This window comes from Pinus tabuliformis, chromosome 7 (assembly GCF_031772625.1).
Source record: "Pinus tabuliformis cultivar Carrire ecotype Pingquan chromosome 7, CPIR1, whole genome shotgun sequence".
Classification (NCBI taxonomy): domain Eukaryota; kingdom Viridiplantae; phylum Streptophyta; class Pinopsida; order Pinales; family Pinaceae; genus Pinus; species Pinus tabuliformis.
This window is the reverse complement of record NC_142293.1, coordinates 302386225-302397621: the sequence shown is the minus strand read 5'-3', so window position 1 is coordinate 302397621 and position 11397 is coordinate 302386225.

Sequence of the window (11397 nt, the reverse complement as noted above, 5' to 3'; positions counted from 1 at the left end):
CGGGTATGTGTCAGATACAAAAGTTTACCTACAAGTTGATGGTATAAAGAGTGCTCTAATACATTTTGTCACTTTGCATAATCGATAAGTGGCCATCTCGATTACAAAAGTTGCAATGCCTATCAGTCTTCTTCCCTTTGCTTTTATTTGCTTCATAGGATTCTTTGAATTTGGTTGTTGTCGGGCTGCTAAGGCTTTCTTAGAAGAGTTTCCAGTATTAAGAAGACCAAGATGTAAGCTTTTTTCTTGTTATCTTATTAAAGAATTACAAAAGACATCAGAAGAGGGGGACTTGTAGTCTTGTCCTTAAGAAATAAAGGTTTCTCTAATAGAATGGAAGGTGGAAACTGTAATCACCAAAATCAACCCCTGATAGGCTGCTGATCAGGAAGACTTTGAGTAACTATTTCAAACCAAACTTTTGGCTGAGGCTTAGCCTCCTCAACCTGAGAGGGCTCTCTCACTGGGTTAAAGATTTTACTTTGAAGATTAGATGGCTAACTCTATGGAAAATTCGAACAACAATGTATAAATGGTTGAAATACCAATTAACAAACTTCCATTGGGCTATGGAGTCAAAGTGTATTTTAGTACAACAGTAAGATCAATTTCACATGGAAGTCAGGGCATAGAGGGTTTTAACATAAAAGAAAAACAGAGATATAATGTAAGGAACACAGCCTACAAACACATGAAGGAAGTTAGAGCATCATCAAATGAATTCTAAGTAACATGTGTCTATACCACTGCAAGTAAGTATATGAAGGAAGCCATGAGGAAAATCAAACATTGAAACCCTTTCTGAATCTTGAGTAGTGAAAGCAACTCTTTGTATTAACCTAAAAACATACAGTCACATACAATAGCACAATGTGCTTGTGTCTTTGAAAATTGCCAACCCTTGGTGTATTACATCTTCTCTAATATATAGAGTTCATTACATGACTTATATTCCTCCTCCAGCATGAGGGGAATTCGAATTCATCCTACTATGACACCTATTGATACTTAAAACTAACTATTAAATGCAAATGACAGCTAACTAGCAGTCCTATAGACCTAATACAACTAGGAGTGTAACTCCTTATTATGATTACAACAACCTTATCTAAAAATTTAAAGCATTCTTTGACAACTATAACCTCATGAAGTTGAATTTGATGAAGCCTCCCACGTTATCACCTAACTGCTGATGACAAACCCTAGAAATTAGGGAACATGTTTCCCTGTTTTTAGGTTTAGGATCCTTGAAAGTTGGCACGTGGGACAGAGCCTTTATCTCCTCATCCATGAAACATTTTACGAAACTGAAGGAGGTTTTTGTATTCCATGTTTTCTAGAACAAAAACCTCTCCTGGTTTTTTAAAACACTTCTCCAGCTGTTCAAAATCTGTCCTTGAAAAACACGTGTAAAACAGGAAAAATCCGTTCTCTGAAATTAGGGTTTCAAAGAAAGCTTAGTATCTCCCAACTAAAAATGATTATGAATAAAGTGAGATAGGTTATTGTATCTGGAGAGTTGATGAAGAAAAACCACCTTCAAAATTCCAAAATACCTTTTCCTGTGAGCACAAACTATCTTTTAATATCAGGTGCAAACTAGTAAATTCTGGTTTGTGAAAAACTGCACCTATAGCAGTTTCATAGCGCAAGTTTAACCATAAATTCCTCCCACCTCAGAATGAATTTGAAGAAATTGAAAGATTTTTTTGTAGTTTAGTATGTTAGGAAGAAAAGCCTCTTTCAATTTTTGAAATTGAGTTCTCAGTTGCTCAGGATACCTTCTGGAAGTTGACTAGTAAAAGCAGAAAACATAGATTTTTATGTTGAAACAGGCTGCTTCAGGGGTTTCGTAGCGCGCTACAAAAACTCCTAGTTCAAAATCCCCGATTTCGTAGCACAGCCAGTGCAAATTCTGGGTTTTGCGCTACGAAAACACCTAGAGTGAATTTTGTACTACGAAAACCTTGACACAAGTTTGACACATGGAATTTTAGGTGATGTGGGACCAGTGATGGGCAAGAACGAAGTGTTGACCCTATTTGACCATACCAACAAAACTCTTTTCTAAATATTAGACACTAAAGCGACCATGGAAAGACTATACCAAGACTAACACCAATCCGTTGGAATCTTAGTGATGTCAAAACACATGGTGAGGCTTTTAGGACATGGAATGAGGCTATGAAACTTTTTTTTGAAAAGAGAATGACACTTATTGAGATGAGATGACTCAAAACCTATAAGACTATGACTAGAAACAAGGCAAACTTTCCAAAGCTTAGAAACAAAAATTTTAGGGTGATAACAGTGGCTCCATTAGGGATAGTGTGCCCTTGTGGTACACTAAGAACTTGTAGCTCCAGTGCCGCTATCCATCTTTTAGAATAAAACTCTGAATTTATGCCCAATTTGCTCCTCAAACCTTTAATGATTTCTGAAAGGAGAATTCAATACTGCACCTACTGAAATAGATGCTCAATCAACTTACCCTGAGCTTATTTCCACATTCCTACCTACCCTATCAACTGCAATCTCCACTTGTAGCTCAAGGAACATGAAACTTCCAATGAAGCCAGTCGTCGATCTGATCTAACACTTGAATCTCTTGACTATGCTTAAAGAAAAAATAAACCAGATACTGAAATAACCAAGGCAGCATGAGGTGTAATTGTTCTTCAAGATGAAAATATAACTGGAAGCCTGAACAGTAAATCTTTTCCATGTAGTCAGCTATAGGGTCAAAAAACACATGGTTAGTTTGATGATTCTCATAACATTCTATATCTTCAAACAATTGATCCTCAGCTACACAACATTTATTTGATATGCTATCCAACTGCTTTTCTGAATGATTCCCACAAACAATGTAATTTTCCTCATTATTATGATCATTCTTTGATGTAAGTTGTTGCAAGGAATTACAAAAATGAACAACCTTTTCCTCTGCCTGAGGGTTATAAAAAATTTCTTCCAGCATTTCTTCTTGGTGTTTGTAATCATTTTCATACTCTTTATGATCAAAAGACTGGCAAGTTTGCTGCATCTCTACATCAATCTCGAAGGATGTAATATGATTTTCATAAGTAAACCCCTGCTGATTTTCATGCTGCATTTCATGGGATGTTATACTTTCTTCTTGGTGTTGAAATGTATTGTTATGAAGAGCCTCTAAAATTTCTTCATCCATAAACTCATCATCATCATAACAATCCTCCAAATATTGAATAAAACTCGTAGAATGTTTACAACAATCTTTGACCAGCAAAAAGTAGGGATGACACTCTTTATACATATCATAGAATACATCATGGAAATCAGCAAGAGAATATAATGAACCATTTTCCAAGATTTTATACCAAGACCATGCTTTTCCTTCTAAAGTGGTCATAAACATCCTCATGAGACAATCTTCAGGGAACTGAACCTTAAGACTACGTACATGCATATGGAACCTAACCAAATGAAGAGCAGCATTGTCTTTCTTTTCATCTTTGAATATTGGAAGATCATCTAACCAATCAACCTTTGGCATAGGATTTGGAAAACCATGGATATGAGACCGATTCATACGGGCATACCAGGCATTCATTCTTGCAATGGAACTCATTTTGAAACTTCATCAAGCTACTAATCTTCTAGCAGTGGAGTCACCTTCCAATTTGTTATTTGATGTGTGGAGTCGCCAAGGTAGTTTTGCAACCTCAAAAAGATATCTGAGCTCCTGCTACCTTTAGAAGTTCAGCTTCTTAATTTTGGGAATGAATAGACTTCAAGCTCCCGGCAGACGCACCAAAATGTTATCACCAAAATCAACCCCTGATAGGCTGCTGATCAGGAAGACTTTGAGTAACTATTTCAAACCAAACTTTTGGCTAAGGCTTAGCCTCCTCAACCTGAGAGGGCTCTCTCACTGGGTTAAAGATTTTACTTTGAAGATTAGATAGCTAACTCTATGGAAAATTCGAACAACAATGTATAAATGGTTGAAATATCAATTAAAAAACTTCCATTGGGCTATGGATTCAAAGTGTATTTTAATACAACAGTAAGATCAATTTCACATGGAAGTCAGGGCATAGAGGGTTTTAACATAAAAGAAAAACAGAGATATAATATAAAGAACACAGCCTACAAACACATGAAGGAAGTTAGAGCATCATCAAATGAATTCTAAGTAACATGTGTCTATACCACTGCAAGTAAGTATATGAAGGAAGCCATGAGGAAAATCAAACATTGAAACCCTTTCTGAATCCTGAGTAGTGAAAGCAACTCTTTGTATTAACCTGAAAACATACAGTCACATACAATAGCACAATGTGCTTGTTTCTTTGAAAATTGCCAACCCTTGGTGTATTACATCTTCTCCAATATATAGAGTTCATTACATGACTTAGATTCCTCCTCCAACATGAGGGGAATTCGAATTCATCCTACTATGACACCTATTGATACTTAAAACTAACTATTAAATGCAAATGACAGCTAACTAGCAGTCCTAGAGACCTAATACAACTAGGAGTGTAACTCCTTATTATGATTACAACAACCTTATCTAAACATTTAAAGCATTCTTTGAAAACTGTAACCTCATGAAGTTGAATTTGATGAAGTCTCCCACGTTATCACCTGACTGCTGATGACAAACCCTAGAAATTAGGGAACATGTTTCCCTGTTTTTAGGTTTAGGATCCTTGAAAGTTGGCACGTGGGACAGAGCCTTTATCTCCTCATCAATGACACATTTTACGAAACTGAAGGAGGTTTTTGTAGTCCATGTTGTCTAGAACAAAAATCTCTCCTGGTTTTTTAAAAAAATTCTCCAGTTGTTCAGAATCTGCCTTTGAAAAACACGTGTAAAACAGGAAAAATATATTCTCTGAAATTAGGGTTTCAAAGAAAGCTTAGTATCTCCCAACTAAAAATGCTTATAAAGAAAGTGAGATAGGTTATTGTAGCTGGAGAGTTGATGAAGAAAAACCTCTTTAAAAATTCCAAAATACCTTTTCCTGTGACCACAAACTGTCTTTGAATATCAGGTGCAAACTGGTAAATTCTAGTTTGTGAAAAATTGCACCTACAGCAGTTTCATAGTGCAAGATTTTCCATAAATTCCTCCCACCTCAGAACTAATTTGAAGAAACCGAAAGAGGTTTTTGTATTTTAGTATATTAGGAAGAAAAGCCTCTTTCAATTTTTGAAATTGAGTTCTCAGTTGCTCAGGAGACCTACTGGAAGTTGACTAGTAAAAGAAGAAAACATAGATTTTTATGCTGAAACAGGCTGCTTCAGGGGTTTCGTAGCGCGCTACGAAAACTCCTAGTTCAGAATCCCCAATTTCGTAGCGCAGCCAGTGCAAATTCTGGGTTTTGCGCTACGAAAACACCTAGAGTGAATTTTGCACTACGAAAACCTTGACACAAGTTTGGCACATGGAATTTTAGGTGATGTGGGACTAGTGATGGGCAAGAACGAAGTGTTGACCCTATTTGACCATACCAACAAGACTCTTTTCTAAATCTTAGACACTAAAGCGACCATGGAAAGACTAGACCAAGACTAACACCAATCCGTTGCAATCTTAGTGATGTCAAAACACATGGTGAGGCTTTTAGGACATGGAATGAGGCTGTGAAACTTTTTTTTGGAAAAGAGAATGACACGTATTGAGATGAGATGACTCAAAACCTATAAGACTATGACTAGAAATAAGGAAAACTTTCCAAAGCTTAGAAACAAAAATTTTAGGGTGATAACAAAAACAAACACAGAGTAGGTTGGTCCCAACTTAGTAAGAATGGAATAGATAAGGCTACCATCTTCTTTTTTAACCTTAACACCTTCCAAGAGAAGTCTAAGGGTCTTGAACTTGGACAAAAAATCTTCAATGGAAGAAAAATTATTGGGGTTCAACGTAAACAACTCATTTTCGAATTGATAGGCCCTAATTTCATTTTTAATTCCAAAAACTTTAGTGAGTTGTTCATTGCTTCATTATGGGTATCAAGTTTTGTGATATGGAATCTAAGGTCTGGAGAAATAAACATCTCTATCAATCCACGTGCTTGATCTTGCCTATTTTCCCATTTCGCTGCCTTATCTTCATCTTTAGGTTTAGTTTCTTGGCCTGAGACTATTCTGTAAATACCTTTACTTCTAAGTAAATCCACAATGTAGGACCACCATTGGAAGTAGTTGGTGTTGTCAAACATATCTTGGAATGGACTTTCCATTTTAACAGAAATTGAATTTGTAGATGTTGGAGCTAGATATTCCAATGGAAAGATCTTGAAAAAATAGGCAAATTCAAAAAAAAAAAGGCTTTGAAAACAGCATCCGGATGAAAAAGTTATGGCTTTTTGAAGAAAAGTTGTTGAAGATGCCGATGAAGTGCGTGAATGTACGGAAGTGAATGATAATGTTATATTTAAAAAAAAATCCCTACCTGCGCCGCCCCCGGCCGCCCCCCTCCAAACTTAATCTAATTAGCTCACTAAAAAAAAATGTGACTCACTTTTATAAATAAGTAAAAGTCACTTTTACAATGGTACTTTATGAACTACCCACTAAATTGTAACTTAAATAAAAGATAAAGAGAATTTAGAATCATAAGTGATTCACTTTTTATAATGGGTGAGAACACTTTTACATAAATTAATTTTAAAACATAGATTACATTTGCTTTTTTGAAAAAATAACTCAACAAAAAGAAAGACTTGAACTCAAAACCTCTATTCTCATAAAATAACTTTGGACCAAGTGAGCTAGTTTAAAAGGTTAGTAATTTTTGGAAAAGAGGAAGGGTTTTTTTTTTTTTTAATCATTGAAGCTTTGGGGTGTGTGCTTACTTGAAAAAGCCATTTTTCCCTACAAAACAAAAACCACACAACCCAACACGGACATACAAAACAAAACAAACCTTATGGAGCGTGGCGGAAAAGAGCATACGCATGAGAAAAATCCTTCCTTTTTATTGCTGATTTGCCCAAATCACACAGAGTCACGGGCAAAGAGCATACGCAGAAATGAAAGGTATAGATCCTTTAATAAAAAACAAAGAGATAAATAACCAAAATAAAATGAGAGATAAATAATTAAAACTGCAAATAAAGACTGTATACCTCCAGATCTTAAAAATGATGTAGCTAGGGCTACCGGAAACCTTTCTGCGTGAAACTAAAGGTGTTCCTCACTGAAACAGATGCTCCTAACACAATAGAGCAGTCCTCTCAGCCTGAAAGCAGTCAGAAATAGTAGATCTAAGAAACGATAGTCGGACGCAGTTGTACTGGCTTCCGATTTGGATCACCAATGGATGCGGCCCTCAAATGACTTTGATACCGTGTAGGAATTTACAGGGTAAGTTCCTCAGATAGAACACCAAAGGAGCTCACAAACAGATCATAGATCAATACACCATTATTCTTGACGTGGTTAAAACCCTCAAAGAGGGAAACAGTCCATGGCCTGAGCCAACGCGGCCACTTCAGACAATTTATTAATAAAAGAAATAAAATTTACATAAGCTTCTCTCATGAACGATCATCCTACAAATGACCCTCCATGCTCTTTAAATAGAGATCATAGACCAATCGGGTGTTAAGCCACCGATCAAGTGTCGGTAATACCGAGGAGAGAATGAACCGTTGGATCACTTCATGTCCAGAACATATCGTGACTGTTGGATTGTAAGTTACAAATGTACATAGTAAAGAAACACACTTTACCTAACTCTACACTAGATCAAGTTATACTTAACTATTTCCTATGTGTCGGAATATCCTAACAAAAAAATGATTTGTATGAACCCACTAGATATTGAGGATGATCTCTTTGTTTACAATGTTCAGATTAGAGCATGAATCTATCAAATCTTTCAATTTAAAACTTTGGCCCTTGATCTTTATTTTTTATGAGGATGTGATACTTTTGACGTTGTATGGAAAGTATCCTCATTGCATTAAGTCCTTACATATGTTGAGTATCAAATATATTAATGTTTGGATTTCCCTTTTCATCAAAATCTTCCAATGGAGGTTGCATTTGTCCAAGTTGCCTAATTTGTTCTTTTAATTCATTTATCTCTTGTATTGTCCCGAGATTTGTTTGATTCTTTTGTTCTATCCTATTGATTTTCACTCTGAGTACTACGACTTCTTTCTTTAGAATATTTATTTCTTTGCCTAAATCATTCATTGTAAGGGGTTTTGTTCTCTCATTTCTGTTATGTCTTATGAATGATTTGGTATTTCTTTCAAAGCTTGCATCAACAAAATTAGGCTTTGTCCCTGTGGGGCCAGGAATTTATGAGAACTTACAAGATTTCGCCATTGTTTTAAGGAAGGAATACAAAAGAGTTGCCTTCATATATCCTTCAAGCAAAAGTTTTATTTGAGACATCATTTTTGCATCTCCATCTCCTCTTCCTTCACCCATACAAACCTTTATGAGATTTCTTCTTCACTGCTGAAATTAATGCTTTCAATATTGCAATACAAACACTGGGATATTTACAAGAACAATGATTAGTAATCAACATGGCTTCTTGTTGAATCATTTAGATATATCTTCGGAATCTATTTCAAAATTTGAAGTTTTCGTGCTTGAAGAACAACATCCTTCATCTAGAACATGGACTTCTTTTGTTTTAATATGAAAAGGATGATGTAGACATTTATTTGTATTGTGTCTGTCTGAGCCACACCTATTGCAATGCGCAGAGAAGATTTGTTTTGAACTTTCTACCTTTTCATTGATCATTTCAAGTCTTTCTTGTGATGCTTTTCCTTTAACTATTTTGGAGGCTTCTCCTTATGGGCATCTATTTCTTAGGTGGACTGATTTCCCACACAACCAACAAATAAGACTTTGTCTAGAATTACTTTGAAGATTAAATTTCATGGAGCAATGAGAAAAAGTTGTGAGGTCCTTGAATTTGTGTTTTTTGGGAACTAAAATGCAAAAGGTAACATCAAGAGCTTTCATGATGGTTTTCAATATCCTTGATTCATACATTCCTTACTAGATATCATATTTGATTGTTGAATAGTAAGTCTCCAAAGCTATGATAAAAGATTGCTCATTATGCACACTGTGACAATCATTAAGGATTCAAATCTCTTCTATTGCCTATACCTAACGTTAAATCCATGTCTATGTGACTATTATGAAGTAAAACGGTCTCCTAAGGCTACGTTCCTGATTTTTTTAAAATTCATCAACATCTAGTTATATTGTATACATGAGTGAAAGATGGAGGTTATGTACGTTCGCCGGGAACATAAATTCTAGACTAATGAAAACGCTGACCAAATTGTTAACTTCAACATATTATCGACTACTTATTGAGTTGTGTTGAGTGACAAGGTCATTCTCTCAAAGATAAAATGGGATTACCTTATGATCAATGCACATATCCTATGCTGCGCTCTATGGATTCAGTACCAAATAAGTGTTAGATTACTGGAAAGTCTAGGAGCCTTGTTCCAGGGCATAGATTTTACTACCTCTTCCACTTCTTTGATAGATATCTCTCTTCAAAGAGCCTCATTTTTCTCTTAGGTAACCAAAGATGAAATGTGATGGATTATTTTTTGTATAACATTTGAATGACACAGAAGCCGAATTTCATACACAAGCTAAATTGCATGTTGGGCATGATTAATTTGTTATCTTGTAACTCAAAGGCTATGGTTTTTTGTTTGCAATTTCACACACGGACACTAAATGACACACAGTTTTTTCATATGGTAAATTAATTGAAGATTTGGAAGATTAAAAATAACATAAAGAAATAAAGGGAAAAAAATGAAGTTTATATTGTTGAAATTTGACAACGAATTTCGTAAAATTGTGTAAAAATGTATTAGTTACTATTCAGTTAGTTTGATACCTGAAACAACGATTATGTAACAAAGGAGGCTCTTATAAACTGATGAATGTCCGAATTATTGTATGAAGGAGAACCATTGTTGATTTAATAAAGAATCCAATCCCTTGCCCCGTGGATGTTTCCTTGACACCCTGTCAAGGTTTTACCACGTAAAATCTTGTGTTTTTACTTGTACAATTGTATTTGGTTTCATTTCTTTCTTGTTTAAATTAACCTCTCAAAACTACAATTGATATTAGAGCATTTGGATTGTTGAGGAAGTCTGATTGAAGGAGACAGGGTTCATTTGAATGTGCCCACACGGAAGTCCTCGTTTTGTTTAAAGCTGCCAGGCCAACAAGGAGTCGCCGCTGAAAACCGTTGTTTTATTTTGAAAACCCTGCACGTCACTGGATAAGTTGTCCACGTGAGAGAGAAGCCTACGTGTTGGAGAGTTGCATTGTGTGTTGCTGCCCGTTCTGCTGCGGAAGAGAAGGAGCACAAGAAGAGAGATTGTTGCTCCCTGTCTTTTTGTTGTTCTGCTGCGAAAAAAAAAGGAATCGTCTGTTGTTGCCCGTCTTTATTTTTTGTTGTTCTGCTGCGGAAGAAAAGGAGCCGTCATTTTTTTTTAAGAAGTGCTCAACAGAGACCCTGCCGCTGCAGCCACAGGAACGCTGTTGAGAAGGGACGCATTGTGAAAATCGAAAAACATCTCTGTCGTTGAGAAAAGAGAGCCGCCAAGATAGTTGCACACCCTTGATGAACTACAGAGATCCGAGCCTGTGCCGAGTTGGGGAAGTTCGTTGAAGCTGAAAGCAAACTGCTAGTTGAACAAACTAGAACAACGGGTATTTTTTTCAACAAATCTATTGAAGGGTTTCTGGTTTATAAAAAATAAAAAATAAAAAGAGGCAAATTTTCTTTCTGGAAGAGTAACAGAAAATCTGAATAAGGATTTATTTTTTTTTGAGAAGAACGGATTTAGATTTTTTGTTTATAAACAAGCTCAATTTATTTTTTAAAGGCTCAGAATTGTAGAAAAGAATTTCTTTATTAAAAAGCTCAGACTTCTGAAGAGGAAACTAGAAATTAAGGAAACCCTAAACCCTTATTTTTTTTAGAAACCTTAGTTGGAAGAAGGGAAATTAGCAAGGGAAATCATAAATCATAATTTTTTAAAGAAACCCTAGTTGAAAGAAGGGTTTGTAAGAAAGAAATCGCTAAAATGACGAATGCAAAGTTTGAGGTGGAGAAATTCACCGGCAATAACAATGTTGCTTTATGGAAACTGAAAGTTATGGATTTGTTGGTGCAACAAAGGTTGCACAAAACATTAGACGGGGCAAATAAAAAACCTACTAGCATGACAGATTCGAACTGGGAAGACTTGGATGCCCGAGCTCTCAGTACCATCAAGTTATGCCTGGCGGATGAAGTTCTCTTCAACATTGTTGAAGAAAATACAACAGCAGGTTTATGGGAAAAACTAGAAAAACTATATATGACAAAATTGTTAACCAATA